The 12,927-nt window shown below is 40.4% G+C and overlaps 1 protein-coding gene across 1 annotated transcript in view; it reads left to right on the top strand.

The window, feature by feature from the left end:
* Nucleotides 1–12,927, top strand: part of LOC122809239 — a 310,926-nt gene that overhangs the window by 85,400 nt on the left and 212,599 nt on the right. The gene's annotated exons all lie outside the window — the stretch shown is intronic.

The raw sequence follows: 12,927 nt of genomic DNA, 5'->3' as shown, positions 1-12,927 counted from the left end.
GGACCTGATCCAAAGTGATAGTAGTGAAATTTGTATTTGATGTTTCCTGAGGGAAGGTTGAGGGGGGAGACAGGTGTAACAGTAGAGCCCAATTTATGAGCCAGGAGGTTTGCTATGTCATCTGCCTCATTATAGGGGTTTCCAATTACAATGAGATATGCAAACAATTGTGTCTTACCTTTGCGGTTGCAGACAGAGCTAAAGTATGCTTTGTGGTTGACCTTGGCCTGGGAGCCTGAACTTGTATCAAATCTGGCAGTAGTAGACTTCATTTGTCCTTTGATGTGTCTGTTTACTTTGACAGTGCTTTTATCATGCTGTGTGCTGCATCCCTATGTTTTGCCATGAGTTTTTTTTCCTTCTGTTGTACAGCCTATTAACTCTGTGATTCCATCAGGATGGCTTCAATTTAAGTTAAGTCTGTACTTCTCCCTGGTGGGTACGGCTGCCTCTATGCAGCTAGTAACATGCTCGTGCAAGGTTTATGTGAACACGTCTGCATAGGCCACTGTGTTTATAAGGGCTTGAGATTAGGACAGTGTATTACCTAATAGCTGGAGGCCAGCCTTACAGTAGTTCCTGAATATTCCATGTGTACATGGGGGTACTTGTTTTATTTCTACTGCGTTTGGACCTTACCATGGAAGACATTACATTACGGGGTGTGCATGACTCTGCCATATTGCCAAGGTCCACACCAAGTATAATTGCTGCCCTTGTTGGTGTACTGACTTTCTAGTCCAGGGAGTTACTGTTTACAAAATTCATGAATCTCTGTGCTTGTGTCTGGTAAGATTCCCACTTAATAGTGGGGTACTGCAAATCACCCATGCATATGGTATTAGGTGGTATGGCTAGTGTTTCTGAAATTAGTAGATTAAGGGCCCTAGGACCCTTACAACCCTAGCAAAGTTCTACCCTTATTTCCACCATCAGCAATAGTTGAGCTTGTCCAAGAGGGTCACAGGTGGAACCCCCGGTGTGAATTTATGGATGTTCTTCATCTCACATTGCTGCAGTCCTTACACTTGGGTAGTCCGCTGTCCTCGGTCGGCCCGAATATCAAAGTATAAGGCTGACGTCGGTCAAGGCGCATTAGACTGACATCAGGACGTCAGGGTACAAATGCGCATGACCGACGTCATATCCTCAGTCTTTTTTGCCGCATGGTCCGATGCAGAAGTTCGGCATTCTGAAATTTTTCGAATTCGGAGTTTCAGACCGAGTCAAAGTTGGCTAAGTACCGTTGAGAATATTTTAGTTTTTTCTTGCCTCAGTGGTTTACCGGATGTCAGAAAAAGTGAATAACTGTATTTCTTGTGGGAAACAGATACCGCATAGAGATTATCATACTTTGTGTATTCCTTGTTTAGGGCCTGAGCACGACGTTGTTGGGTGTCGCTTTTGTGCTAGATTCAATAAGCGCACTATTAAGAGAAGGTTAGATTGTGCCAGGTTAGTCTTAGCGGTGCAATTATAATATGCTGTCGGATGCTCCGGCGTGCGGTTCTTCCCAGAAGCGCAAGGAAAAAGCAACTAAGCCCACGCAAGAAGAGTCGGTTCTTTAGAGGTGTCGGTGGAGCCGGTGGTTCCGCCGGAGGTTTCTCTGGAGTCCCAGGGGGAGACTTTGTTATTGCAGGATGTGGCCTCTCAGGAGGCAGGTCAGGCTGAAGGGGCTTCTCAGGTTACTGTACTCCCTCCCTTCCTAGGGTGGTTAGGCCCTCTCCTTCTGTTTCCAAGGCTTCTCCCAGGGCAGGCCAGGTTTAGCTTCAGTTGGTGTCACTCCTAGTTCTTCAGGATCTGTGCCCAAGAAGCATATGCTTAAAATGGCAGAAGATTTGATTACTCTGATTAGAGGTTCTTTGCCCTCCTGATAAGAGACCTAGGGTGGAACCTGAGTTGGGGAGTTTTGAGCAGGCCTCGATGTTTCTGAGTCTTCGGCTGAAGACTTGCAGGAGTATTCTCCTTATTCTGATTCTGATGTGGATGATTCTACTCCTTCTGCTTCTCCTCCTGAGGATTTTTCTTTTCAGAGACTCTTCATTCCATGAGGGAGCATTTTAAGTGGGAAGGTCAGGACTTCTCTGATTCCAGGAAAAGGCTTAGGGAATTTTTGTTTTACCCCAGCATAGGCCTTTGGCTATACCTCCTGTTCTGGATGTTGTGGAAGATGTGTTTGCAGAGGCTTCTCTTAATCCTGATTCTTTGCCTCCTGCTCCTGTTAAACCGGATAGGTATTACAGGGTGCCTGAAGCTCATAAGTATCTTTTAAGAGTCCTAGGGCGGACCCAGAGACTGTTAGTCAGGGGCCTAAGGGTGTTAAGGCTTCTGTTGTTAAAAATCCGGTTCCTCCAGATAAAGAGGCCAGGGCTTTGGATAGATGGGGAAAGAAAGTCTATACTTCTTCCACCCTAGCTATGAGGGCTTTGAATTGCCAGTTTCACATGTTGAAATACCAAAACTATCTACTTTCTCAATTGAAGTCTAAGGTAGATGCTCTGGAAGGTATTGCGTGTAAAGAGTTACAAGATTTAGTACATGTTTCTGAACAGGTGGGTAAGCATTCTTTGCAATGTGGTTTTGATGCTGTACAGGCCTCGTCTAGGGTGGCTGCCACTGGGTCAGTTCTTCGCAGGCACGCCTGGCTGAGGGATCAGAATTTATCTGACCATGTTAAGACAAGAATTTTAGATGCTCCTTTACAATCTGATGTGTTGTTTGGTTCACCTGTTGAGGCAGTCTTAAAGAAAATGGAAGACAAGGCTAAGTCTATGCAGACTGTTAAAGATTTTTGCAGGTTCAGCCTCCAGTTTAGTAGAAATTGGCCTACCAAGGGGTGGACGTATCCTTCTTATGATTCCCAGTCTAGGGGTAAATCTAGACGTGGTAGGGGCAGAGCTCAGGGCTCTTTCAGGCCTAGAACAGGAGTTCACCTGCACAGTCTTCGGTGAGGGCAGGGGTCAGTCCTTTCGTAAACAGACCCAATGACCTTTTCAGCTGCCAGAGCCTTCTCGTCTGGCAGCACCTTTGGGAGGAAGGTTGGCACTTTTCAAGGAAAATTGGAGTTTAATTACCCAAGACAGATGGGTATTGGATATCATACACCAAGGTTACAGGTTTTATTTCCATACCTTGCCTCCTTTCAAAGGCATGCCAGACGTTCCTCCTCAGCAAAGAATAGAGGCTCACAAACAAATTTCTCTGTTACTTCAAATAGGGGCCATACAGCCGGTCCCTATGCCAGAAGTGGGCCTAGGATTTTATTCTCGCCTGTTCCTAGTACCAAAGAAGGGGAACACGTGGAGACCAATTTTGGATTTATCTATCCTCAACACTTATCTGGACATTCCCAAGTTCAAAATGTTGACGTTACAACAGCTTTTACCTCTACTGGGCAAAGATCATTGGATGGTAACTTTGGATCTCAAGGAGGCTTACCTTCATGTTCCTATCAGACTGAGTTGCAGGAAGTATCTGCGCTGGGAATTCTCATTATCAGTTCTCTGCATTGCCCTTTGGCTTATCTACTGCCCAGAGTGTTCACGAAAGTTCTGGCTCCAGTGATAGCTTTCTTCAGGCTAAAAGGAATACAGATCTATCCTTATTTGGACGATTGCCTGATTCTGGCTCAAGGAAGGGACGAGCTTCTTCATCATTTGGAATATGTAATAGCAGTGCTAAGATGCCTGGGGTATTCTGTGAACGAAATAAAGTCCAGTCTAGTACCCTCTCAGGACATGTGCTTTCTGGGTGTAAGACTGTATACAGCATCCCAGATGGCCTTTTGACCCCGGACAAACAAAAGAATCTTTCCCTTTACTTTCATCAATTGTCTCATCAGTCCAGGCTGACTGCAAGGACAGTCCTTCAAGCCTTGGGGTTCATGGCATCTTGTATTCTGGTGCTTCCCAATGCCAAACTGCATATGAGGAAGCTACAATGGTATCTCAAAATGTATGGACACAGCACTGCCAGGATCTGGACACTGTCATTCAGATAATACCTTGCATTCAAAAGGAGTTTTTGTGGTGGGCTCAGGAATGTCACCTAAACAAGGGACTCTCTGTGACCCGGCCAGAGGCGAGTCAGATTCTAACGACAGATGCCTCAGACAAAGCTTGGGAGCTCATCTAAATGGAAAGTGGATACAAGACAAGTGGCCTGCCAGACTACAACATCTACATATCAACTTGAAGGAGATGTTAGCAGTCCAGTTTGCATTAATAGCTTTCAAGGATTTACTTCTTCCAGGGCAGGTGTTGATTCTAACAGACAACACAACTGCCATGTGGTACATCAACAAGCAAGGGGGAACACATTCTTATCCTCTATGCAGGCAAGCAATGATTTTGTGGGAGACTGCTCTCAGTTTACAGCTAAATCTTCAGGCAAGGTTTCTGCCGAGCACAGAACTCCTTAGCAGATGTGTTGAGCAGATTATGGATCCCCATGAGTGGAAATTGGATCCTCAAGTATTTCAGAAATTGACAGTGTCATGGGGAACTCCAGACATAGATCTGTTCGCTTCTCCACTAAACTACCAGCTGCCAAAGTTTTGCACAAAAGGTTTCATCCCACAGCTTGGAAAGTGGATGCTCTTTCTTTCAATTGGAGCAATCTTCATGTGTATGCCTTTCCACCTCTGCCTCTCCTCCCAAAGGTACTTCTAAAGGTCAGACAGGACAAGCCAAAGATGATTTTAATAGCTCCAGATTGGCCTCGACAGCACTGGTACCCATTACTGAGAAGTCTGGTACGGGAGTCTCCATGGCCTTTGCCTTCGATTCCACACCTGTTGTCTCAGGAGAACAGTCATTTACTCAATGTCAAGCTTCACTCTCTTCACCTAACAGCCTGGCATATTCTGTTTTGAACCATAGAGGGTCTCAACTTCCACAGCAAGTTTTGAATGTTATTTTGGAAGCTAGAAGGCCTAGTACAAGGAAAGTGTACGCAGATAAATGGAAGAGATTTTTATTTTGGAGTGCAGCAAAGGATTTTGATGTTTCTGAGCCTAATTTAAGTGTGGCTCTTCAATATCTTACTGAGTTACTGGACAAAGGTTTGTCCTTCTCTTCTATTAAGGTTCATGCTGCAGCAATTTCGCTCATTATGACTGCGACCCACCATTGTTTTCTCATCCTTTGTTCAAGCAATTTCTTAGAGGGCAAAGAATATAAGACCCCGAGCTCCTACTCCTGCTTGGGATCTCAATTTTGTGTTGGAGAAACTTACTCTACAACCTTTTGAGCCTGCAGCTACTACGGAGTTGAAATATTTATCATGGAAGACTGCTTTTTTGTTGGCCATTACCTCTGCAAGAAGGGTTTCTGAATTGCAGGCCCTTATGGCGGTTGAGCCTTTCTTAATTTTCCATAAGGATAGGGTATCTTTGCACTAATCCTTCCTTTATGCCTAAAGTGGTTTCTAGTGTGGCTTTAAACCAAACTATTCATTTGCCTACTTTTTATGCAAATCCCCAAAATAAAGGGGAAAAGATTTTGCACACTTTAGATGTACACAGGCAGTTGCGATATTATTTGAGCAGAACTAAAGGGTTCAGGCAGTCTCAGCAGTTATTTGTTTCTTTTGCTTTGAGTTCTCAGGGCAAGCCTGTGTCAAAACAAACTATTTCTAAGTGGATTGAGTTTTGCATTGCTTTCTGTTACTCCCATCATGGCAAGGAGATTCCAGCTGGGATTAGGCCTCATTCCACTAGGGCTGCTGCCACTTCGACAACTTTTTAAGGTGGCAACTAAAGATATTTTGGAGGCAGCTACTTGGAGTTCAGTGCATACTTTCTCTAAGCATTATCACCTTCCACTTTACTCTAAATCTAGGGCTGGTTTTGCCACTGCTATTTTACAGGGCATTTTGGCAGCTCCTGCTTCTTTATAGTTTTGCCATCCTCCCTTACCTCTGCTTTGGGATTCTGCAACTGTAAGGACTGCAGCAATGTGAGATGAAGAACATAGTACAGTTTTGTACCTACCATAAATGTAGATGTTCAAGATCCACATTGCTGCAGTCCAACCTCCTTCCTCTGTAGTTAGAGGCGGTTGTGTGGGTTGGATTGTAAATATTGTGTATATTGTATATATTGTACATATTATTAGTGCAAGGGTGGTTGGTTGGTTGTTTGCTGTCTTTTGGTTTTGACCTTTCTTTCTAGGGTCTTCTGACATCTGGGGCAAGAAAAGACTGAGGATATGACGTCGGTCATGCGCATTTGTACCCTGACGTTCTGATGTCAGTCTAATGCGCCTTGACCGACGTCAGCCTTATACTTTGATATTCGGGCCGACCGAGGACAGCGGACTACCCAAGTGTAAGGACTGCAGCAATGTGGATCTTCGAACATCTACATTTATGGTAGGTACAAAACTGTACTTTACACATCCAATCGTCTCACTAGCGTTTGAAGAGGACCAATGTGGTGCTCTGTTTTACATGACGTGGGAGTCAGTTCCAAAGGTGCTGTGACCTCTGGGGTTCACATCTGACCCTCCAGCATGTCATATTACTATCACATACAAAGTTAAAGTGTACAGAATGAGTAATCTGTATACCATTTGATTTGGGGATATGCAGCTTTTCCAGTAAAGCCTGGTCACAGATTGCCTTATATGCAAGGCATAGATAGTCTCTGAGTAGTCTGCATGAAACAAAATAAAGTGACAGTGATTTCAGATGATCCACATAGGACAGATGCTGAAAACCTTGAATTATCCTTGTGAAGAACCTTTGTGGTCTCTGATTGCTGCAGGTGCTTGCAAAGGTGCATACCAAAAGAGACATTGTATTCCATTATTGGCCTGATGAGGGGAGAGTACAGAGAGCTTATAATTACGTTTACTTTTCTTGGTGCAATGACCTTATGAGATGAGCAATATAGAATGCCCTTTTTACCACTGTGGAGACATGGTGATCAGGGATAAGGTTACTGTCAACCTGTGTGACCAGGTCTCTCACCAGTGAGTGCATACGTAGGGTTTTTTTATTGATTAGCAGGAACATTGCACTTACTGAGAAGGATGTTAATACAGTTTTGTTGCATTGAGGTTAAGGTCATGGGTTTAGCATCAATCATTTGTGTGTGTAAGACCCTCTTGTAGGATGTTGTCATCATCTAGAGTTTCTGTGACCGCTGCTAGTGTGCAGTCATCAGCAAACTTTGTCAGCCACAGACCTTTAATTTTAGCTTTTCCTTTGGAGAACTGCATTCCAAACAGTAGAGGTGCCAGGACATATCCCTGTGGAACAACACTGGTTACAGATGTGCTGTTGGAGGTGGATTCCACTACTTTCACTCTGTGAGTTCTATCATTGAGCCAGTTGGCGACCCTTCTAACGATGTAAGGGCTGATACCTAGCTGAGTGTCTGTGTCAGTGATGCCTGGGTGCGGGATAGTGTAAAATGCCTTGGCTATGTCTAGCTAGGCTGTATCTACAGATTTCCTCTCATCCAGGTCTTTAGTGACTGTTTCAAAGAAGTCCACAATGTTTCACAGGCTTTATTTCCCTTTGACAAGATACAATCCTACCAGCAAAAGGAAGTCATTCTGACAAAACTGTGGCAGAGGGACAGAGTACTAAAAGTGGGAGACATATTAGTGGAAAATGATCATTCACTGAACAGCAGGCAGAAGAGAAGTAAATTTATTCCACTATTCAAGGAATATCGAGAATCAGGTGTTGAGATTCAAACTGCTATAACCAGCTATCTTCAGAATATTTTTTCCTGGAGGGACAAAATAATTTTTTGATGCAGAACATGCTAAGGAGGAAATACAAAAGTTTGCCCCAAAAAGAGAGCTGTGAAACAGAAGGAGATTCGGCTGTTTGTTCTTCTGGTAATAAAGACCACAGAGAGATTGTGATAGTGAAAATGTTTTCCAATATTTCAGCAGAAAATGCTTGAGAGAGAGAGAGAGAGAGAGAAAAAAAGCAGAAGAGTTGACTAGAAGAACCAAGAGTACATTGCAAATGAAGCAATGACTGGATTTGGCAGATGGAGATAATCAGGAATAAAACCAGCAACTCAGAAACTGACAAATGTGGGATTACAGAGTATTATATTTGTGAAATGTGGCAGAAAAATAAAACCTGGAAATTGGACTTTTTTGACTTTGTTAAACTTGAAGGGGATATGCCCTACTTCATGTCATTGATGTTTGAAAGAACGCTTAGGAGGGGAGAAGAGGAGGCAGAGAGTTGACTGTAAGTAAAACAAAATTTTGTTCTTAACAGTAGCATTTTTATAATGCATGATAATCGGCATGCTATAAAGTTTTCTCAGTTATTTTCAAGTATAATGGGGATACTAAAGTAAATAGATGTCTCTGTTTTTTTCTTTTCTCTTTCTCCTTATTTCAGTTTTAAGAAATGCAAGCACTGCAAAATAAGAAAAAAAATAATAGAAGTCTGGTCAAAAGAGCAAGATAAAAGGAAAAATTATGTGCTTTTTCTCATTCTTACATAGGGGAATGACTAAATTAGAGCTGTTGGCTTGATCTAGTATCAAGTTTTAAGAAAAAGCAAATAAAAAGAACATAGAATATAATAAAGCTTTTCTCTAGCAAATAAATGAATGCTTGTAGAAACAACTCTATCTGGTTCTCATGTCTTCATGGAAACAATCTGATAAAGAGCAATAAAAACAGAATACTACTTTCTGTCAGTAGCTAGGAGGTACTGTTTTCTAAAAGTATTCAAGTGTTTTCCCAATCTGGGAGAGCAATAAAGATAAGACAAAATCAGACAGCACTTAGTAGAAGCACAGGCTGTACCATGCATCTTAGGATGGAAAACCGTCTTTTTAGGTTAACTCAAGTCTGTGAGTGCAGCTGCCAGTTTGAAACAATTGTTCATTTTAGCAGGGTAAAACTTCAGTATTTGGAAGATGTACATAGTTTTGTGTATTAGTATTAAGTTGATAAGTTTTATGGGTGTATTGTTGGTCTATTTGGTTCTCTGTTTGAGGGCTTTCAATAAAACAAAAAAGTTTTGTAAGATGTGACACAGGCTCAAATGAATGTGACAAGAAACGACAGTATAAAAGATCAACCTGACAAACATTAGTATATGCATGTAAAACAAAAGCTGGAACTAGATACTTAAAAAGCTGTTACACATAAGTAGGGAATAATAACTTTTTTAAACATAATGACGCTTTTTATGTTATCTTTAAATGTTAGTGTTGTCATGTATATAAAAACGGAGGAGTAGAGTAGTGAACTATATTAAAATGCAAAGTGCAAATAGCTATGTTACACAGGAGACATTTGGGAAGAAATGAAAATGTGAATTTGATAAAGAAAGGTTTTCATGAAGGTTATTCAGTGGAAAACCTGGGACAAAGGAAAAGAGAAGTACTTGTATTAATTGCTAGAGGAGCTCTGATAGTACTAGAAGAGGATAAAAAATGATAGATTTGTAGTACTGAAGGGCTACTGGCAAGAGAAGAGGATTACACTTGACGCATCTCTGATGGTTGTTAATGCTAGGAGCATTAATAATCAAGTTTTTTTATTGGAAAAGTTGCTACGTTCCTGTAAGAGTGATATTATAGTTTGTGAGATTGATGATGTTTGGGAAACGTTAAAGAACAGTGACTGGAATCCAGTTCTGTCAGGGTATAATGTTTTTTTACTGTAACAGACAGTCTAACAAAAATCAGGTGGAGATGTTATGATAAAGATTAAAGATAATTATGAGACCTGCGATTTTTACGTGTTCATTAACACCAATACTGTATAGACTGTGTAACTCTGACAAAGACCACCCTGGAACATATAACAGTTGTTGGAGTGTATAGACCACCAAACTCAAGTGCAGATGACCTAGAGGAATTCATACATTTCTTCCATGAAACACAGGAGAGAAAAATAATATTAGCTGGGGACTTAAATTTACCATAAACAGACTAGAATAATGATGATTCAACAGCATTAGTAAGGAAATTATTCACAAAGTCTATTCAGGAACAACAGTTGCTTCAGATTGCAAAAAAAAAACTTAAAGGGAATGGAACATACTAGATATTGTTTGAGTTCCTAAAGAAATTACCGTTAATTCAAGTCAAGTTTTACCACTGTTGATGTGCAGTGATCCTGGGGTTATAAAGGTTAATTTGTTGCTAAATAATTCTGCCAAACTGAAATCTAAACCAATGCACAGAAGTTTAATTACACATTATATGGAAGCAAAACATTCACTATGCAAAACTAACTGGAATGATGTGTTCAGTGGAAAAACTGCAGATGGAATGTGGTGTTTTGAAAGAGAAACTTGAGTGCAAAAAATCAAAAAATGTTGAACATCATGATCCAGGCATACAGTGTTGGGGGGATACATTTTTATAAGAACAAGATACCTGATTTAGATGAGAGACAAAAAATATAATAAATGTAAGACCAATCAAACTACACCTTTGAAAACTGAAATAGACAAGCTGGACAAACAAATTAAGCATAACTTGAGACAAGCTCAAGAAAAATTGGAAGAAAATTTATATAAAGATATTGAGCATAATAAGAAACCGTTTTATAGATACACAAGATGTGGAAGTAGTAAAGACATACACACTGATAAACTCTGTCCAGATTTTATAATTTATTCTCAGACAAAGCAAATTATAGAGGTATTTACAAAATCTTATGTAAAACAGTTTGGCTCCACAAATCGGGTAATAAGTTGTTCTAGTGACATCTAGGTCACCTAAGATACTGGAATCAAATTAGATTATATTAAAAAGAACACAAACTGGATCCAAACAAATCACAGAGAAGTAGACAGAATCCGTAATAATGACCTGAGAACACTTCAGCATGAACTTACAGTACCATTGTATCTGTTATTAGGTCATATACATTTGGGGAGATTCCTCATAGTTGCGGTATGCAGTTGCTAAACCTGTCTTTAAGTAAGACAAACCCAGAGTCATGTAGACTTTTAAACAATGTATTTTAATGTTGATGATCAGCATTTGAAAAACAAGATTAATGAGGGAGTTAGTGCAGTAGAAAGGTTGCTTACACAAGGCATATCCAGTCACTCAGTTGTTCTTGTCATAAGGAATATTTGAATGAGGGGAAAAAAGGTCTTCAAAATAACAAACATAAAAGTGAGCCTTAAAAATGAACTTTTTGTTGTTTCTTCAGTTCTGACACCATGTCAAATATGCAAGAGAAGGCATTTGGTTATGCATTTCACGATAGCATAGCTGCACTGAGTACACATGAAGACACCATAATACTTCCACAATTAGCATTTACACCAGACTGAAGCACCAGGTCATGTTATGTGACTTGCACTCCAGACTACTTAGTACTTTTAAAGGTACATTATGCCACATATCTTGTTTACGACACATTGACTAAATCATAGTTAATGAGCAAACTCACAGATTGTTGGGCACATTGTCTTGGTTTATACTACTACTGCATACATCACCAGTTTGTTCTGGGTGTCAGTTATGCAGCAGGTTGGGCCACCACTCTTCACTCAGGATTGGCATATCAGTTCTTTATTCACTCCCCTGCCAGCTGCAGTACCTGGGTTGTTAACCTATCTCAGATTACATTTGTTGCAATCAAGGCTTTATATTTCTGTGCCACAGAGATAGCCAGAATACCATGTGTGTTGAAGCCGATTTTAGGTTTTAACTGATACAAACAATCCTCATCCTTACAGTGTTTCTAGATTTAAATATACTTTCTAACACACAGTGATCTTGTTATAGTCTTTCACATTATCTATGTGACTGCTAAAGCAAAGTTTGCTGTGTTCATAAACTAAAATCTTTAACAATACATGTTCTGTTTTTCGTGATACCAATTTTATAACAGGTCTTTTTGCCTCTTCCCAAATGTATAGATTCTCTAGACAAGTTAGGATTTTATTTGAACTTCCTTTCTGGTTACCTATTTTCCCAGTTTCATATAATTTGCTTTCAAACATTAAAACACATCAGATGGACTCTTGATGTCAGAAATGTGCAGACTGAAAAGTTAAGACCCCAGAATAAACACTTGTGGCATCCCTGTATCATATCCCATGATTTCTCTGTGACAGGACTTGCTCTATTTCTGTTCTCTAACCATACCACTGTTCAATTTAAGAGGACTGTAGATTCATAGTCATAAGTTGTTAGGCTAACGACCCAAAAGGCCTTTCTAAGCTTAGCCAAGTTTTCCCGAAAGAATAATGATGTCCTGTACCCACATCAGACATTGAGGGCCAGGCATTTATAAGCTACCTGTTTCCACAAGAGAAATGGGTGCCAGGCCAAGTGTAAATTTCCTGTTCTCCATTCACTGGTCTAGGTTGTGCTTAAATTAGTAATAGATGAACTCAGCTTCACATGGATGGGAAGCCGTTTTCCATATTAAGTACAGTCTCTGGGACACATACCTACATCTCCAGCATGTGCTGTGTAAGTCAAACAAAATTCACATCTTTAGACCTTGTATTTCTGATAGGAGATTCATAAGTATGTTTGGATGTACCTATCCTAAGCTGTTTTAATGATCAGTAGTGTATAGTAAACTCTATTGAAACAGCAGTGTAGTCGATGAATACAGTGTCAACTTGGATATTCATTTCAGTAGCCATTATTAAATTATTATGAAAAGGTTGATTTACTGGTTGTAACTGATTTTTTATATTTGTATTATGATACATGTTCGACAAGGCAGTTTTCTTTAACTAATATTAACAGGACTGTTGTAGCATTGAGGGTGGTCTTTGAAGTATGTTTCCTGCACATACTTTTGCTACAGGTGTGACTTATTCAGTTGTTCGTGGCCTCAGAATTAGAGATTTTTTTCCAAAGCATTGCTTCGGTTCATTTTGGCTTAAACCTGACTTTTATCAGCCTTTACCCCTTTCATCTTATGTGGTTTTTACCTCCCTTTAAAGTCTGAG

This window comes from Protopterus annectens, chromosome 8.part0 (assembly GCF_019279795.1).
Source record: "Protopterus annectens isolate FY-2018-M chromosome 8.part0, PAN1.0, whole genome shotgun sequence".
Taxonomy (NCBI): Eukaryota; Metazoa; Chordata; order Ceratodontiformes; family Protopteridae; genus Protopterus; species Protopterus annectens.
This window is presented reverse-complemented; position numbering and strand designations above follow the sequence as displayed.